This window comes from Chiloscyllium punctatum, chromosome 15 (genome assembly GCF_047496795.1).
Source record: "Chiloscyllium punctatum isolate Juve2018m chromosome 15, sChiPun1.3, whole genome shotgun sequence".
NCBI classification, from domain to species: domain Eukaryota; kingdom Metazoa; phylum Chordata; class Chondrichthyes; order Orectolobiformes; family Hemiscylliidae; genus Chiloscyllium; species Chiloscyllium punctatum.
Genome location: NC_092753.1, coordinates 15,825,162 through 15,845,961, shown reverse-complemented (window position 1 = coordinate 15,845,961; position 20,800 = coordinate 15,825,162).

Sequence of the window (20,800 nt, the reverse complement as noted above, 5' to 3'; positions counted from 1 at the left end):
GCTTTGTTCCCACTCTCCCATTAACTCATCTGTCAGTCTCATTCATCGCACACCACTGCCAACCAGCGGCCATGACACTCTCTCCCTCTCTCTCTATGCCTTGTGGGTACCACCAGCATCTCCACCACCCCCACAGTGACGTGGTTGTTTCCCACATAAGCCACCTCCTCCCCTGTGAGGACAAGGGTACTGGGGTGTAAAAGACACCCCACCAGCTCTGACCCTGAGAACTTGGTGGGGAGGTTAGCCTTAGAGAGTGTGACAGCACAAGCTGGTGAGCACCTCACTGCCACAGCTCTGCAGCTAGCTGAGGAAGAAATGTCCCAGGCCGCTGGCACTGAGAGGGACTGGCAGAGACCAGGCAGCTGCTCAGGCAGGAGAGGGACCCGTGTTGTTGTCAGCAATCAGGAACCACATCTGAATGTACAGGGAGGAGTGGCAGATGGGGAAATGGGACCCAATGGAGCCCATTACCGAGAGGCTGTAGGAATGCAGTGGATCTTGAGGGTATTTGATAATGTGTCACATCGAATGTAATTGCAGAAAATAAAAGCTCATGGTGTTGGGGTAACATAGTGCCTGGATGGAAGATTGGCTCGTGAACAGGATGCAGAGAGTAGGAATAAGTGGGTCTTTTTCAGCCTGACAGGGTGTGTCAATGGTATGTTCCAGGGGTCAGTGCTGGCCTCTCAACGCTTTACAATTTACGGAAATGATTTGGATGGAGGGATCGAATGCATGAAGCCAAATTTACTGATGACACAAAGATAGAAAGCAAACTGAGTTGTGAAGAGGATATGAGGAACCTACAAAGTTCTGTCAAATGGAGAAAAATGTCGGAAAGTGAGAAACTATCCATTGTGGCCGAAAGTATAATAAACAAACACCTTCTATGAATGGTCAGAGTTTGGAGAGCTCTGAGATGCAGAGGGACCTGGGTGACCTAGTGCATGAATCACTGAAGGGTGAATCAGAGGGCATCTGAGAGTAATCACAGTGGAATTCTGGGAGACAATTCAATAGTCAGCACAACTATACAGGAGACCTTCGCAGGTCACCGTCCGTGAGAAGGGTGGTGCATCTGAGGATGGTTGAGAGTTTAACATACTAAAAAATAACATGAAGTAACCAATAGGCAGTGAAGATTCCAATTCAATTGTTATCACTGAAGTGGTAATGTTGAGCAAACTTGAGGGTCTAAATGAAGATAAGGCCCCTCATCCTGATGGAAGGCATCCCAGGGTGCTGAAAGAAATGGCGGAAGTTACAGTAGGTGTGGTAGTCGTAATTTACCAACATTCACAGGACTCTGGCCAGATCCTGGTGGATTGGAAACTGTGAATGGTGTCAACGACAGGCAGGTAACGGTAATAGTAAACTCACCAACTTTAAGGCCATTTAAATCGGTCAGTGTTTGGGCCTACAACTGTTCATGAAATAGACAAATGTATTGGAAGAGGAGACCGAGTGTAACACATCCAAATTTGCTGATGACATTAAACTGAGTGGAAAGGCAAACTGCCCAGAGAATGTAGAGCGTCTGCAGAGAGACTTAGATAGGTTAATTGAATGGGCAAGGGTCTGGTAGATGGAGTACAATATTGGTGAATGTGAGGCTATCCACTTTGGAAGTAAAAATAGTGGGTCACGGTATTATTTAAATGGTGAAGGATTGCAGCATGTTGTTGTGCAGAGGGACTGAGGAGTGCTCGTATATGAACCGCTAAAAGTTGATTTGTGGGTGCAGCAGGTAAACAGGAAGGCAAGCAGAATGTTGGCTTTCATTGCCGGAGAGATCGAATTGAAGAGCAGGGAGGATCTGCTCAATTGTACAAGGTGTTGGTGAAGCTGCACCTGGTGTATTGTGCTCAGTTCTGGTCTGCTTACTTGAGGAAGGACGTACTGGGTTTGGAGGCGGTGAAGAGGAGGTTCACCAGGTTGGTTCCAGAGATGAGCGGGGTACTCTCTGAGGTGAGGTTAAGATGCCTGGGATGGCCCTCACTAGAATTGAGAAGAATGAAAGGGGATCTTATAGAAACCTATAAAATTATGAAAGGGATAGATATGAGAGATATGATAGGCAAGTTGTTTCCGCTGTTGGGTGAGACTAGGACTACGGGACATCACCTCAAGTTTAGGGGGAGTAGATTTTGGACAGAGATGAGGGGGAATTGCTTTTGCCAGATAGTAGTGAATCTATGGAATTGTCTGTCCAAGAAAGCAGTGGAGGCAACTTCATTAAATATATTCAAGACAAAGCTGGATGGGAATTTACATGGTAGAGGAATGAAGGTTTATGGGGATAATGCAGGTGGGAGGAGCTGAGGGAATGGATAGATCAGCCATGACCTTAATGAATGACAGAGCAGGCACAATGGGCCAAATGGCCTCCTCCTGTTTCTGTTACTCTGAAACTGTTCTACTCTAATCAGTATGCAAGTACAGCAAGAATTCAGAAAAAAACTAATAGAATGCTCTGGTTTATCATGAGGGGAACTGAAAGCAACAGTATTCAGGGTGTGCTTCAGCTTTTCAGGGCATTGGTGAGACCACATCTGGAGTACAGTGCACAGTACTGGTCACCATAGATAACGAATGTTAACATGGTGGAAGCTGTTCAAAGAAGGTTTATTGGTCTGACACCTGGAATGTGCTGAGTACCCAATGAGGAAAGGTTGGATAGACTCGGCCTGTATACTCTGGTGTGTAGAAGACTTTTATACAGAGGTGACTTAACTGAAACATATAGGATCCTGAGGAGACTTGACCAATTCAATTTGGAAAAGATGTTACCTCTGCTGGGAGAATCTAGAACTGGGAGGGGAGGGGGGTAACAGTTCAGAAATAGGGCCGCCACTTTCAGAGAATCACACACCAGAACTATTTCACGATTCTCCCTAACTTCGTATCATCTGCAAATTGAAAAGGTTTGCCCTTAACTTCCATCTCCAAATTGTTTATAAAAAGCAGAAAAAAGCAAGGATCTCACCCGAAGTAGTTTTATTGTCACCCCATCAAGGAACACAGTGCAGATTGTCAGATATAACCTGCCCTTGACAAGGCCATGTTAACTGTTTCGAATTTATTTATTTTTTCCCTGTCCTTATTTAGTATCTCCTGCATTATGGCCTCCATCAGATAATGTCAAGCTGCTGGGTCTGTAGGCTCCTGGGTTATCATTTGCTCCTTTCTGAAACATCGATGCCACATTTTACAATCGTCCAGACCCCCGGGACTATTCCTGTGTACAGAGAGGTCTGGAAAATTCCTGTCAATGGCTTTGCTTCCCGAATTCTCTCAGCAAACTAGATGCATCCTGCCTGGGTGTAGCGAATTCTCTCCCTGAAGTGGCAGACCTTTCAGCACGCATTCTTTATCTAACACTATACTGCTCAGTTGCTCAACATTCATATTTTAACTCAGCCATTCACACTATTTTTTAATTTGTTAAAGACAGAAGCAAGTGCTCCTTTAGTACCTCTACCATGTCATTTCCTTCAGTGAGCAGCTTATTTTGCCTGTTCTTTGCCGGGCCCCACTCTATCCTTCACTAATCTTTCACTATTCCTATGTTTGAAGAACATTTTTCTGTTTGTTTTAGCACAGCGTGCCATCTTTTCCTTTCACTTTTTCTTAGCCTTCCTTATTCGAGTCTGAGCCTCTCTCCTGCATTTGTGGTGTTCTTCCTGATTTCTCTTGCTATTATTATTCTCGTCTGCATCATATGGTCCATTGATCTTCCTTATCATCTTATTAATATCCTCATTAATCCAGGGCACAACTGCTTCAGACACAGGTAATTCTGTTACATCGCACGTTTCACCAACATAACTTGGCTGCAATGTGATTGGTGAATTGGGGAATGAATTTTTTAAAAGAGGTGAACACCTTTTGGCTATCAGGCGATTCCATCCCCGGTTCCCTTAAATCCACTCTTGGTGTTTACTTCAGATCAGGCAAAAGTGGTTTGATGCCAGGGCACATTTTTTCTTTCCTTATTGTCGATGTTTTTGAGGATGAATTTCATAAATGACTACAGGGGAAGTGATTTGGATTTCAAGCTTCTCCTCATTCGAGACAATGCACCAAGCCATTCTCCCACCACTGGTGAGCTTTCTGAAAACATCAAAGTAGTATTCCTAACTCCGAACACAACGTCTCTCATTCAACCCATGGGCCAGGATGCAATAGCAGCTTTAAAGCTTATTCGATAAGGCACGCATTCTGGAAGCTGATTGCAGCTACTGAGGGGAATCATGAGGACAGTATACAGTTCGTCCCTCATGGCCAGTATTAGGGACACTTTTGGAGGAGCTTTAACATTAAGGATGCTATTGACACCATGGTGGAGGTCTGGGGTGATGTCAGTAAGGACTGCCTGCATGCACTTTGGGAGAAGCTTTCCCCAGATTTTCTCCATGATTTTAAAGGCATTGAACCACCAGAGGAGCTTCAGCAATCAATGGATATTGTGTTGCTCTGACAAAGCAAGTTGGATTTGAAGAGGTGGAGGCAGAGGATATCGAGGAGTTCCGTGAATCCCATTGTGAAGACTTCTCCACAGCGGATTTATAGACTGGAAGGGATCGAATGAATCCTTAGAAGAGTATAAAGGCAGTAGGAGTATTATTCAGAGAGAAATCAGATGGGCAAAAAGGGGACATGAGATAGCTTTGGCAAATAGGGTAAAGGAGAATCTAAAGGGGTTTTATGAATGCATTAAAGAGAAAAGGGTAACTAAGGAGAGAACAGGGCTTCACAAAAATCAGCAAGGCAGCCTATGTGTGGAGTCGCAGGAGATAGGGTGAGATACTAAAAGAATATTTTGCATCAGTGTTTACCGCACAGAAGACCATGGAAGACATAGAATGTGGGGAAATAGATGGTGATATCTTTAAAAATGTCCATATTACAGAGGAGTAAGTACTGGATTTCTTAAAATGCAAAAAAGTCGATGAATCCCCAGGACCTGACCAGGTGTACCTTAGAAATATGTGGGAAATGAAGGAAGCGATTGCGGGGCCCTTTGCTGAGATATTATTATCATCGATAGTCACAGGTGAGGTGCTGGAATACTAGAGGTTGGCTAATGTGGTACCACTACTTAAGAAAGGTGGTAAGGAAAATTCAGGGAACTATAGACCGGGGAGCCCAACATTGGTGGTGGGTAAGTTGTTGGAGGGTATCCTGAGGGACAGAATTTACATGTATTCAGAAAGGCAAGGACTGATTAGAGATAGTCAGCGTGGCTTTGTGCGTGGGAAATCATGCCTCACAAACTAGATTGAATTTTTTAAAGAAGTAACAAAGGATTGATGATGGCAGAGTATTGGACGTGATCTATATGGACTTCAGGAAAGCATTTGACAAGGCTCCTTATTAGAGATTGGTTATCAAGGTTAGTTCTTATGGAATACAGGGAGAACTAACCATTTGGATGTCGGACTGGCTCAAAGGTAGAAGACAGAGGGTGGTGGTGGAGGGTTGCTTTTCAGACTGGAGACCTATGACCAGTGATGTGCCACAAGCATCAGTGCTGGGACCGCTGTCTTTTGTGATTTATAGACATGATTGGGATGTAAACCGAGGAGATATAGTTAGTAAGTTTGCAGATGACATCAAAATTGGAGGTGTAGTGGACAACAAAGAAGGTTACCTCAGAGCACAATGGGATCTTGATCAGATGGGCCAATGGACTAAGGGGTGGCAGACGGAGTTTAACTTAGATAAATGTGAGGTGCTACATTTTGGGAAAACAAACCTGTGTATGAATTATACACTTCATGATAAGGTCCTGGACTGTGTTGCTGAACAAAGGGAACTTGGCGTTCAGGTTCATAGTTCCTTGAGAGTCACACGTACATTGGATAGAGGAAAAAGGTGTTTGGTATGCTTTCCTTTATTGGTCAGAGCATTGAGTACAGGAGTTGGGAGGTCATGTTGTGGCTGTACATGACATTGGTTAGGCCACTTTTGGAATACTGTATGCAGTTCTGGTCTTCTTCCTATCGGAAGGATGTTGTGAAACATGAAAGGATTCAGAAAAGATTTCCAAGGATGTTACCAGGTGGCATGGACTAGGCCAGACCACTCACAATATTCTTAAGCAGGCAGCCCAGACCGTAACTTTGCAATTTGTTTATGTAAGTGCACGGTGAAAATTATGTTAGCGACATTGACTACCAGGTTTTAAAACAGAGAGAGAAAAAAAGAAAATTACGGTGCAAAGCAGAAATAACAGAATATAGAATACCCGCAGACATAAGGATATCCAAACTAGACTTAATTATGATATTGTGAAGGTACACAAGAGTCCCAATAAACAAACCCCTTTGAACACAGAGTAAAAATGAAACAAAGGCTGACAGGTCGAAGTTAGAGGGCAGAAGGAGAGAGAATCAAGCAGCCTGTTCCCACCCAGGCCACTGCTGAACTGACTCGAAAAACACTTCAGATTTTAGGACTGACCACTCCCATTTCATTACGCAGGTTCCTTCGAAAACATGAAAGCTGTGGCCTAAAGTCTCATATGTTTACTTATTAAACAAATGTCCTCCCGATACTCTTATAATCTCTGGACCAGCACAGCCAATTCAGAGCTCAGACTGTTTTACAACCCCTCTGGGAAAATCAAGGACACGGTATCCTTGAGAAAAGGAACAGCTTTTAGTAAAAGCACCAGTTTTGTGACACTAAGGTTGGAGGATTTGAACTAGAGGGCAGGGCAGAATAAGCTGGGACTATTTTCCCTGGAACGTCAGAGTTTGAGGAGCATGGATGGGATAAATATACAAGGTCTTTTACTTGGGATGGGGGAGTACAGAACGAGAGGGCATTGGTTAAGGGTGAGAGGGCAAAGACTTAAAAGGAACATAAGGGGCAACCTTTTGACATGGGGGTGGTGCGTGTATGGAATGAGCTGCCAGAGGAAGTGATGGAGGCTGGTACAATTACAACATTTATAAGACATCTGGATGGGTATATGAATAGGAAGGGGAGAGGGATACAGGCCCAGTGCTGGCAAATGGGATTAGATTAGGTTAGTATATCTGGTCAGCATGGACCCATTGAACCAAAGAATCTGTTTCCGTGCTGTTTCCATCTCTATGCCTTTATGACTCTATGACTTGTTGCTGCAGGGGAAGTTGAAGCTGGAGATGAAGGCGATGAAGCCCCATGAGAACTTTCCACTTCCCTTTTGTCTTCAATCCTGAGGGAAGCTGAGAAACAGCTGCAGCTTAGGGAAGACAATGACTACAATGCAGAACACAGCAGGATAGTGGTTCATGGCATAAACTTTATCAAAGAAGAAAGATGGCAAAGCAGTGATCTTTCTAGATGTTTATTTTAAGCCAAAACCCAAGAAACACTCTGAGGCCAATGAAGTAGAGCCATCTACTTCTGGACTACTTTTGGGGTGGCACGGTGGCACAGTGGTTAGCACAGTGGTTAGCACTGCTGCCTCACAGCACCAGAGACCCGGGTTCAATTCCCGCCTCAGGCGACTGACTGTGGAGTTTGCACATTCTCCCCGTGTCTGCGTGGGTTTCCTCCGGGTGCTCCGGTTTCCTCCCACAGTCCAAAGATGTGTATGTCAGGTGAATTGGCCATGCTAAATTGCCCGTAGTGTTAGGTAAGGGGTAGATGTAGGGGTAAGGGTGGGTTGCGCTTCGGCGGGGCGGTGTAGACTTGTTGGGCCGAAGGGCCTGTTTCCACACTGTAAGTAATCTAATCTAATCTAAATGTTTTCTTTCATCGTCACCCTTTATGACGAGAGGTTGACGAAGCTTGGACTTTTCTCACTGGAGAGAAGGAGGAAGAGAGCTGACCTGATCGAGGTACACAAGGTAATGAGAGGCATGGATAGAGTCAATAGCCAGAGACTTTTCCCCAGGACAGGATTGACTTGGACAAGGAGTCATAGTTTTAAGATATTAGGAGGAAGGTAAAGAGGAGACATCAGAGGTAAGTTCTTTACACAGAGAGATGTGAATGAATGGAATGCGTTGTCAGCGATGGTGGTGGAAGTGGAGTCATTAGGGACATTTAAATGCTCGCTGGACATGCACACGGACGGCAGTGAGTTGAAGGATACGTAGGTAAGATTATTTTATTTTACACTAAGATTAATCCTCGGTACAACATCGTAGGCCGAAGGGCCTGTTCTGTGCTGTACTTTTCTATGCTCTATGTTCTATCTTTTACCCAGTCTGCCTCAGTTATTGAAATCACCGTTTATCACAACCCTTCTACTCCTGCAAATTTCCATAATCTGCCGAGAAATGCTCTCTTCTACTTCCTGTCCACTACTTGGGGCTCCATAATAAACACCCAACAAGGTCACTGCTTCCTTCCTGTTTCTGACCTCCAACCATACAGATTCGAATTCAGGAAGTGTATCTAATTCAGGGGCTATGTTACTGTCTTTGACCAATATTGCTTCATCTCCTCTTTTTATTTCCCAACCTGTTTGCAGTTCTGTTCTGGCTGAGTCATGTTTCTGTCAATGTTGCTGTGTCACATCCCCAGAGATGGAACCTGAATAAGCTGCAAACTGCTTTCCAACTTCCCTCAGGAAAGAAGTCAAAAGACAAGTGGAAAGTTCCCATGGAGCTGGATCCTGCATATCATCGTATTCAACACCACCTTCAATTTCAATTTACTTTACCTAAGAAAAGTCACAATTTGTTTAACTTTAATAGTGAGTACTAACCAAAACTATGACCAAATTGAATACACTTTCCCAGAACTAACCAGTATCTCTTAGCTGACCTGAATTTTATGAATATGCTTTTCCATGAACAAAATGATTAAACTTTACATGAATATAATCTCTCAAAGGCCATGCAGTCCCGTAAGCTGTCTTCATTCCAGTCTTCCAATTCTGTGGTCTGCTCCCTGGGCCGTCTTCTAACTTCGAACTGCTTTTACAGGAAAAGGAACTTTTAATAGATATTCCCTTCTGAGATTTCATTGAAAGCCACGTCTTTTTTCTTCAGATGTCACTTGTTCTTTGACTCTATGGCTGTTCCTCTGACCAATTTTCAAACTCCCCTCGTATTTTATACTCCCCAACATTGTACCCTCTCATTGGTACAATGCTGTCAATACAATAAATTCAAATTCAGTTGGGTTTTGGTATCCTGGGCATAAGTAAAATTCATGGTTGCATTTGAATTGTTGACAAAACAGCAACAAAAACTCAGGTATCAGTTGAATAGCCAATTGTCACATGTATCTATTTTGGAACAGTCCGTCTCCCAGCTGCTCTCTATACTGGCAGTGGTGGCTGTGATTTAAATGCAGAAAACACTTTCTATCTTAAAATGACCATATACATTGTAACACCTCCCCCCCAACCCCCAACCCCCCCCCCCCCCCCCCCCCCCGCCCACCCCTTAAGAAAGAATGAACTATCATAATGAAACACCGGCTTCATTTTTGTTTCTGTATCTTAATGATATTATTATTAAATACATATGCGATTAATATAAATTATTCCTCTCATATTAATTCTGCGCATTTTTATAACATTGGAATTGATGTAGTCCAACCTTATCTTTTCATTTTCTTTTAATTTTGTGATAACATGTCTGCAATAACATTTTATGAACAATAACATGTATCATTTATTAACTAAAAGTCTGTGACATAAGACTCCAATGAAATAGACAATAGACAATAGCCGCAGGAGTAGGCCATTCAGCCCTTCGAGCCTGCACCGCCATTCAATATGATCATGGCTGATCATTCCTAATCAGTATCCTCTTCCTGCTTTATCTCCATAACCCTTGATTCCACTATCTTTGAGAGCTCTATCCAACTCTTTCTTAGATGAATCCAAGGACTGGGCCTCCACTACCCTCTGGGGCAGAGCATTCCACACACCCACCACTCTCTGGGTGAAGAAGTTTCTCCTCATCTCTGTCCTAAATGGTCTACCCCGTATTTTTAAGCTGTGTCCTCTGGTTCGGCACTCACCCATCAGCGGAAACATGTTTCCTGCCGCCAAAGTGTCCAATCCTTTCATCACCTTATATGTCTCAATCATATCCCCTCTCAGTCTTCTAAACTCAAGGGTATACAAGCCCAGTCGCTTCAGTCTTTCAGTGTAAGGTAATCCTGCCATTCCAGGAATTGACCTCGTGAACCTACACTGTACTCCCTCAATAGCCAAGAATGTCTTTCTTCAAATTTGGAGACCAGAATTGCACACAGTATTCCAGGTGTGGTCTCACCAGAGCCCTGTACAGCTGCAGAAGCACCTCTTTGCTTCTATACTCAATTCCTCTTGTTATGAAGGCCAGCACGCTATTAGCCTTCTTCACTAACTGCTGGACCTGCATGCTTGCCTTCATTGACTGGTGTACAAGAACACCCAGATCTCTCTGTATTGCATCTTTACCTCAATGGATTCCATTGAGGTAGTAATCTGCCTTCCTGTTCTTGCCACCAAAGTGGATAACCATACATTTATCCACATTAAACTGCATCTGCCACGCATCTGCTCACTCACCTAACTTGTCCAGGTCACCATGTAATCTCCTAACATCCTCATCACATTTCACCCTGCCACCCAGCTTTGTATCATCAACAAATTTGCTAATGTTATTGCTGATACCATCTTCTATATCATTAACATATATTGTAAAAAGCTGCGGTCCCAGCACGGATCCTTGCGGTACCCCACTGGTCACTGCCTGCCATTCCGAAATGGAGCCGTTTATCACTACCCTTTGTTTCCTATCAGCCAACCAATTTTCAATCCAATCTAGTACTTTGCCTCCAATACCCATGCGCCCTAACTTTACTCACTAACCTCCTGTGTGGGACTTTATGAAAAGCTTTCTGAAAGTCCAGGTACACTACATCTACTGGATCTCCCTCATCCATCTTCAGAGTTACATCCTCAAAAAATTCAAGAAGATTAGTCAAGCATGATTTCCCCTTCATAAATCCATGCTGACTCTGACCTATCCTGTTACTACTATCCAGATGTGCCGTAATTTCATCCTTTATAATAGACTCCAGCATCTTTCCCACCACTGAGGTCAGACTAACTGATCTATAATTTCCTGCTTTATCTCTCCCACCTTTCTTAAAAAGTGGTCTAACATAAGCCACCCTCCAATCCTCAGGAACCGACCCCGAATCTATCGAACTCTGGAAAATAATCACCAACGCATCCACGATTTCCCGAGCCACCTCCTTCAGTACCCTGGGATGTAAACCATCAGGCCCCAGAGACTTATCAAACTTCAGACCTAACAGTCGCTCCAACACCAAATCCTGGCAAATATAAATTTCCGTAAGTTCAGGTCCTTCAGCCACTGTTACCTCAGGGAGATTGCTTGTGTCTTCCCCAGTGAACACAGATCGGAAGTACCCATTTAATTCTTCTGCCATTTCTTTGTTCTCCATAATATATTCCCCTGTTTCTATCTTCAGGGGCCCAATTTTAGTCCTAGCCATTTTTTTTGCCTTGCACATACCTAAAAAAGCTTTTACTATCCTCCTTTATATTATTGACCAGTTTACCTTCGTACCTCATTTTTCCTCTGCGTATTTCCTTCTTAGTAATCCTCTGTTGTTCTTTAAAAGCTTCCCAGTCCTCAGTTTTCCCACTTATCTTTGCTATGTTATACTTTTTCTCTTTTAATTTTATATGTTTCTTAACTTCCCTCATCAGCCACGGCCGTCCATGCCTCCTCCTGGGATCTTTCTTCCTTTTAGGAATGAACTGATCCTGCAACTTCTGCATTATACAAAGAAATATCCGCCATTGTTCCTCCACTGTCATCCCTGCTAAGGTATTGCACCATTGAACTTTGGCCAGCTCCTCGCTCATAGCTCCATAGTTCCCTTTATTCAACAGAAGTACTGTCACTTCCGACTGTACCCTCTCCCTCTCAAATGCAGATTGAAGCTTAATGTATTATGGTCACTACTTCCCAATGGCTCCTTCACTTCAAGATCTCTGACCAATTCTGGTTCATTACCCAATACCAGATCCAGAATTGCCTTCTCCCTGGTCGGCTCCAGCTGCTCTCAGAATCCATCTCTGAGGCACTCCACAAAGTCTCTTTCTTGAGGTCCAATACCATCCTGAATCTCCCAGTCTACCTGCATGTTAAAATCCCCCATAACAACTGTAGTAACATCTTTGCGACAGGCAAATTTCAGCTCCTGATTCAACTTACATCCGACATCCAGACTACTGTTTGGGGGCCTGTAGATGACTCCCAAGAAGGTCTTTTTACCCTTAGTATTTCGCAGCTCTATCCACACTGACTCTACATCCCCTGACTCTAGGTCCCCCCGCGCAAGGGACTGAATATCCTCCCTTACCAACAAGGCCACTCCACCCCCTCTGCCCGTCAGTCTGTCCTTACGATAGCACGTGTAGCCTTGAATATTCATTTCCCAGACCCTGTCCACTTGAAGCCACGTCTCATTTATCCCCACAATATCGTATCTGCCAATTTCCAAAAGAGCCTCAAGCTCATCCATTTTATGTCTAATGCTTCGTGCATTCATGTATAGTATTTTTAATTTGTTACTGCCCTGATCCTTCCCATGAACCCCTATTTCACTCAAGTTGTCTTTCTTGACTTCCCTTGTTCTAACTTTCCCTTCAATTTCCTTTTTAAACATCCACTTTGTCCCACCGCGCCCCCCCCCCCATCCGCCTCACCCCGCTACTTAGTTTAAATGTAGTGGTGTTGCAGTAAAAAACCAGCCTGCCAGAATGCTGGTCCCTAACCTATTAAGGTGCAAACCGTCTCTCTTGTAGAATTTATGCTTGCCACAAAATATACCCCAGTGATCCAAGAACTCAAATCCTTGCTTCCTGCACCAGTTCCCCAGCCACATGTTCAAGTCCATTATCTCCCTGTTTCTGGCCTCACCAGCCCAAGGAACTGGAAGCAAACCGGAGATAACCACCCTGGACGTCCTGCTTTTCAGCCTTCTTCCTAGTTCTCCGAGGTCCCACTGTAGTAAGTTCCTCCTTTTCTTCCTGACATCATTTGTGCTGACATGTACCACCACCTCTGGCTCTTCACCCTTGTCCTTGAGGATTTCCTGCACTCTGTCCGCAATGTCTTTCACCCTGGCACCAGGAAGGCAACACACCATCCTTAAGTCCCACCTGCTGCCACAAAAACCCCAGTCAGTTCCTCTCACGATGGAGTCCCCTATTACCACGGCTCTGTGCGATGTCCGACTCTTCTGCTCTTCCTCTGCGCCAACTTTTGATTGACAGATCTGGCCGCCTCGCGGACTGGCAGTGTCATCAGTCTCTACTGTTTCCAAAAGCTTCAACTTGTTCCTGAAAGGTACTTCTCCCAGGGTCTCTTGCACCTGTCTCCTCTCTGCCTTCCTCATCGTCTGCTCTCTTCTGCTCTCTTCTGGTACAATTGGTGTAATAACGTCACTGAAGATCTTGTCCAGAAAGATCTCATTCTCTTGGAAGAGCCTAAGATGCTCGAGTTCTTTCATCAGTGCTGCAATATGCTCTGTCAGTAGCTGAACGTGCCCACACTTTCCACACTTATACAAGCCAGACATACCAGAGTCGGTGACCTCCCACATCAAGCACGTAGCGCACTGAACCAGCTGGGCAGTCATGTCTTCACCCTCTTAAACTGTGGCATAATCACTTCACTCAACCTCCTTGTCAAAGACTCCTGAGCTGAAGCCTCACTCTTCGATCCAAACTTCCTTAGACCCTCTTTTTGTGGCAAGTCTGTGGACTCTTAATTTAGATTAGAGGAGGAGGGAGTGAGGGAGACCCTACCTTGTAGGACCTGGGGTTAAGAACACACCCACTCTTACAGCAATCACTTACCTTCCCGACTGGCTTTGCGCTCCGTTTGAACTTCCGCCCAGCTCCCGCCGCTCTCTGCTGCGAAAAGACTCATATTTTCTCATTTAGTCTCAAATAGTCAGATAGTCTCAAATATTTTCTCAAATAATTTCATATTTTTATCTTTTAAATCTTTACAAAAATGTGAGAAAGTTGTGATTCTTATACATAACCATCTCTGAAATATTACTCATAACAAAAATATTAAAATGTTGTAAATTCAAACTCAATAAATCTTTCTCAATGGTGGAACATTTCCTCTTTTGAATATTGAGTCTCTTCGAAAAATAGCCAATTGGCTGTTGAATTCCATCTTCATCTTCCTGCATCAAGACTGTGTTGATTCATTTGGGCATCTCGAATGGCAAACAAAAGGAATGGGATACCTTTAGTCCAATCATTTAGGTAATCCTGGTTGTAAGCTCTTAACATTGGCTTCAGGGTCTGATGCTATCTTCCCAATGCTCCCTGGGATGCAGGATGGTCTACACTTGATTTAAAGTGCTGTGTGCCAAACTATCCATGACTTCCACAAATAGTTTAGCAGTAATGTTAGACCCTTGGTCTGAGTGAATCTCCCTGGGTAGCCCATACCAGGTAAAGAAAGCTACCAACTCCTCCGCCATCCTTTTAGCTTTAACACACTGTAATGGAATTGCCTCTGGAAACCTGGCAGACACATCCATTTTGGTTGGCAAATACTGGTTCCCACTTTCAATTTTACCTACACAATCAATCATAACCCTTGTGAAAGGCTTTTTGAATGTGGGAATTATCAACAAAGGGGCTGGGCTTATTACTGCCCATGGCTTAACTACCATTTGGTACGTATGACATGTACAACAAACTTGAACCACATGCTTGTGCTGTCCAGGCCAATAGACGTGGTTTTGTATCTGAGCCTGAATCTTCCTCACACCGAGGTGACCTCCTACAAGTAATTCATGTGCTCGCCAAAGCACTTCCTGTCTCTATGCAACTGGCAACACAATCTAGTCCACTTCCCCATTACTCCGCTGCACTAACCTGCCATGGTCTCCATTTTCACCTTTGGATTCTCTCCTTAAGAGAATAACCCTCAGGAGTACATTCTGATTCCATTACTGAGTATGCATCAGATTATAGATATTTTATCATGACATCTTTCATTCGTCTTTCAGGATTAAACACCTCTGCCTGACCCTCTGCCTGTTCAGGGTTTCCCTGCACCATTACATCAAACAGGGTGTCAGCTAACTGAACCTCAACTCCTTCATCTTTCTCTTAACATTTTCTTTCTTTCTGTAGCTTATGAGAGTAATATATTTTTTTATTCCACAGTCTGGAAAAAAAATCCAAGGTATATTTTTTAAAGACCTCAGTTCCCTGGTTCTCCTTCAGCTTCTGCACACAAGGGGTATTACTCCGACTCAAGAACACACTGTATTCCTAGAAGTAACAATCTGTCAGTAACTCCCGCTATCACTTCCCCAAACTTTATTTGGCTCTCCAACCTGATCTTACACAGAAGAATGCAAATTTTCAGTCCATCGATTCCATAATTTACCACTCTTATAGGAAACTGTTCAGAAGGAGTGCAAATACTTTCATCTCTGAGTATTAGATACTTACCAGATCCTGTATGTCTTGAAATTGCAATTTCTTTCCTGTCTCCTGCTGTTCTTCCTGAGTAAACTTTACCCACAGAGGTGAAGACTTCATTGAGATCAGGCACTAACTCAACACTTATTCCCTGCGGATTCTGTGCACTCTCCTGCAGCTCCTTGACCTCGATTGAGGTTCCCTTTACTACTTCCACTAATCCCACCAGCTTTGCCTCTTTCACCACATCTGAGTGAAAGAAATCCCCTGGTTTCCACTTTGTAAAGAAAAACATGACCATTCATTCTTCTAACTCAGTCGTGAACACTAAACAAAAACGATGAACAAACCCAATCCCCTTTTTCCCTATCTGACCCCAATCCAATTAAAATGCTGCTTCAATAACACAATTACAAAACATTAAATTAAGTTCATCTCTCAAAGTCCATACAGTAGGGAATGCTGCCTTCCTTCTGGTCTTCTGAATATGCTGTTTACTTCCATCTTTTTAATTCTGCTGTTGCCCCCCTGAGCTGCTTTGACTGTGAGTATCTTTGTATAAAATTCCTTTGTACCTTTAATAATGGGTGCATTCTGAGATTTCTTTCAGAGCTGTTCAATGCTGTTGGTTCACTTTCTCCTCGATGTTCAAAAACAATTGTTTTTATCCCTTTGATTCCACCTGAAATTCCTATCGTTGGATTGGTTTCAGGCTGTGAATATCATCAGATTTTAAATTCGATTGGCTTTGAAGGGCTGAGTGTTTGGTCTAAATTGGTTGGTCACAGTTGAATTGTTATCAAAACAGCAACCAAACCTCAGGAGGAAGTTAGGGTGAACTTTGATTAACGTTATCTGTATGTTAAGGTAATTGGTTTAAAGAATAGAAAAAAAAGCCACTTTTTCATTTGTTTTCTTTAGTGGGGAGGTGTTATGAAGGTATAAGGACTAATGTCCCTTTAAGAGAGCTATTCTCTGGGCAGTCTGCATATGTTGGTGGCTTGGCAGTTCTCCTTCAAATGTTCAATTTTTTTCGGGTTTTATATTCTGAAGCATTGGATTGTTTCATTTGTGCTAATATTGTCAAAACGCTAATGCAAACTTGTTTGGAAATTGGTATTTTGGGGCATGATTTCAAATGATTGGCTGAATTTGAATTTGTTTTGTCATCTCCACGTAACCTAACTAATCTGAAAGTTTGACCCAATGCTACATAGGTACCTTGGTGCTGTGTTAGGTAGTTCTTCTAGCAATTAACTCTCTTAAAGATACAGTCTCTGATCATGTTTTTGGGATCCTTCGGGGGGAGGGAGACCAGACCCAAGTCATGGTCCACATTGGCACCAGCAACATAGGTCGGAAGAGAGATGGGGACTTGAGGCAGAAATTCAGGGAGCTAGGATGGAAGCTTAGAGCTAGGACAAACAGAGTTGTTTTCTCTGGTTTGCTGCCTGTGCCACGTACTGGTGAGGTGAGGAATAGGGAGAGAAAGGAGTTTAACATGTGGCTACAGTGATAGTGCAGGAGGGAGGGTTTTGGGTTTTGGGATAATTGGAGCTCTTTCTGCAGTAGGCAGAACCTCTACAAGCAGGATGGTCTTCATCTAAACCAGAGGGGTACCAATATCCTGGGGGGGGGGGGACGCAATTCGCTAAAGCTATTAAGGTGGATTTAAACTAATACAGCAGGGGGATGGGAACCAAAACTGTGGGACAGGTACAGAAGAGGATGAGAGTAGGGAGTTCCCAAATCAAGTATATGACACTGGCAAGCGAGAACCTGGTTTGAAGTGTGTGTACTTCAACATGAGGAGCATCCAAAATAAAGTGGGTGAACTGGCTGCGTGGGTTGGTACCTGGGACTTCGATGTTGTGGCCATTAATGAGACATGGATAGAGCAGGGACAGGAACAGCTGTTGCAGGTTCCGGGATTCAGATGTTTCAGTAAGAACAGAGAAGATGGTAAAAGAGGGGGCGGTGTGGCATTGTTGGTCAAGGACAATATTACATTGTAGAAAGGATGTTTGGGGACTTGTTAACTGAGATAGTATGGGCTGAGGTTAGGTACAGGAAAGGAGAAGTCACCATGCTGGGAGTTTTCTATAGGCCTCTGAATAGTCTCAAAGATGTAGAGGAAAGGATAGCAAAGATGATTCTCGATAGGAGTGAGACAGGCAGGGTGGTTGTCATGGGGGACTTCAACTATCCAAATATTGACTGGGATCACTACAGTATGAGTACTATAGATGGGTCAGTTTTTGTCCAGTGTGTGCAGGAGGGCTTCCTGACACAGTATGTAGACAGGCCAACAAGGGGCGAAGCAACTTTAGATTTAGTATTGGGTAATAAGCCTGGCCAGGTGTTAGATTTGGAAGTAGGTGAGCACTTTGGAGACAGTGATTACAATTCTGTCAGGTTTACTTTAGTGATGGAAAGGGATAGGTGGACTCCACCGAGCAAGTGTTACAGCTGGGGGGAAAGTAATTACAATGCAACTAGGAAAGATTTAGGAAGTGTAGAATGAGGAAGGAAACTGCAGGGGATCAGCACATTAAAAATGTGGAGCTTATTCAAGGAAAAGCTCCTGTGTGTCCCAGATAAGTATGTACCTGTCAGGCAGGGAGGAAGATATAGAACGCATGAGCCATGGTTTACTAAGGAAGTGGAATTTCTGGTCAAGGAGAAGATGAAAGCTTATGTTAGGTCAAAATGTGAAAACTCAATTAAGGTGCGTGAGGGTTACAAGAAAGTCAGGAAAGACCTAAAAAGAGAGCTCAGAAGAGCCAGGAGGGGACATGAGAAGTTGTTGGCGGATAGGATCAGGGTTAACCCTAGGGCTTTCAATAGGTATGTCAGGAATAAAAGAATGACGAGAGTTAAATTAGGGCCAATCAAGGATAATAGTGGGAAGTTGTGTGTGGAGTCAGAGAAGGTAAGGGAAGCATTAAATAAATATTTTTCTACTGTGTTCACTACAGAAAATGAAAATGTTGGTGAGGAAGATACAGAGATACTTGCATCGAGACTAGAAGAGATTGAGGTTCACAAGGAAGAGGTATTAGAAATACTGCAGAGTGTGAAAATAGACAAGTCCCCTGGGCCAGATGGGATCTATCCTAGGATCCTCAGGGAAGCAAGGGAAGAGATTGCCGAGCCTTTGGCATTGATCTTCAAATCATCATTGTCTACAGGAATAGTGCCTGAGGACTGGAGGATAGCAAATGTGGTTCCCTTGTTCAAAAAGGGTAGTAGAGACAACCCTGGTAATTACAGATCAATGAGTCTCACTTCAGTTGTTGGTAAAGTATTGGAAAAGGTTATAAGAGATAGGATTTATAAGCATCTAGAAAAGAATAATCTGATCTGGGACAGTCAGCACGGTTTTGTGAAGGGTAGGTCATGCCTAACGAATCTTATTGAGTTTTTTGACAAAGTGACCAAACAGGTAGATGAGAGTAAACTGGTTGATGTGGGGTATATGGATTTCAGCAAGGTGTTCGATAAGGTTCCCTACAGTAGGCTATTATAAAAAATGAGGAGGAATGGGATTGTGGGAGACATAGCAGTTTGGATCAGTAATTGGCTTGCTGAAAGAAAACAGAGGGTTGTAGCTGATGGAACATGTTCATCTTGGTGTCCAGTTACTAGCGGCGTACCACAAGGGTCAGTGTTGGGTCCACTGCTGTTCGTCATTTTTATAAACTACCTGGATGAGGGCTTAGAAGGGTGGGTTAGTAAATTTGCAGACGACACTAAGGTTGGTGAAATTGTGGATAGTGACGAAGGATGTAGTAGGTTGCAGAGAGACATAGATAGGATGGCAGAGCTGGGCTGAGAGGTGGCAAATGGAGTTTAATGTGGACAAGTGTGAGGTGATACACTTTGGCCAGAGTAATCAGAATGCAAAGTACTGGGCTAATGGTAAGATTCTTGGGAGTGAAGATGAGCAGAGAGATCTCGGTGTCCATGTACACAGATCCCTGAAAGTTGCCACCCAGATTGACAGGGTTGTTTAGAGGGCATATAGTATTTTGGCCTTTATTAATAAGAGGGATTGAGTTCCAGAACCAGGAGGTTATGCTGTAGCTGTACAAAGCTCTGGTACAGCCACACTTGGAGTATTGTGTACAGTTCTGGTCACCACATTATTAGAAGGAGGTGGAAACTTTGGAAAGGGTGCAGAGGAGATTTACTAGGATGTTGCCTGGTATGGAGGGAAGGTCTTACGAGGAAAGGCTGAGGGCCTTGAGGCTGTTCTCGTTAGAGAGAAGAAGGTTGAGAGATGACTTAATGACTTATGTACAGGGAGACCCTTTTTCCAAGTTTGGGAACGGCAAACACGAGGGGACACAACTTTAAAGTGAGGGGAGATAGGTGTAAGACAGATGTCAGAGGTAGTTTCTTCACTCAGAGAGTAGTAAGGGTATGGAATGCTTTGCCTGCATCAGGAGTAGGTTCACCAAGTTTAAGTGCATTTAAGTCGTCATTGGACAGGCAAATGGATGTACATAGAATAGTGTAGGTGGGATGGGCTTCAGATTAGTATGACAGGGCGGCGCAACATTGAGGACTGAAGGGCCTGTACTGCGCTGTAATGGTCTATGTCCTATATACATTTTACACCTTCATAAGACCAGGCAGTTGGAACTGGTACAGACCGACTGCTTGTGATACATGGGAAATTTGATGAATAAAATGTGAAACTGACCATTCCTGGTCACCTGGTACGTGCTTCATTATGAAAACATTTAACCCAACAATTCCCCAACCAAAAATGTTTGATCCCAGAATGCATCAATCCATCTCATCCTTTCATAAATTTCACTAATCGAGCAAAAGGGTATGTTATCACATTCTTCAGCTGTTCCCTGAACTTAGTCTGGGTCATGGCATATATACATGTGTTTGTGCAGCAATTCAGGAGCTGGAGAATGAATCCTACATCTCGTAAAACATATTGGAAAACAACAGCCTTAAAACCCAAACGATGCATTCGTTTCCACACAGAATACACCAGAAATATTGACCATAATAGGACAAAATTCACTGAGATAAGAAACATTAAAATGATGGATTTTCTTCGGCTCTCCAACTGTCGGTCCTTGGAATGCTGCCCCCTGCTGTCAGACTGGAGTCTCCTGCGGGCTCTGCTGGCCACTAAAATGTACCTCCCAGTGAAAGCATTGAGCAGCAGAATCAGAACAAATGGGAGTGCTGGGGTCAGAATATAGTGAATCAGCTCGATCGATCCCCAGACAGGAGATAACATAATGTACTTTTTTGTCATACAAAACCAGGGCTGATTTCTCAGCTTATACCAAGGATGTAACGTGAAATACCAGGAAATGTTCT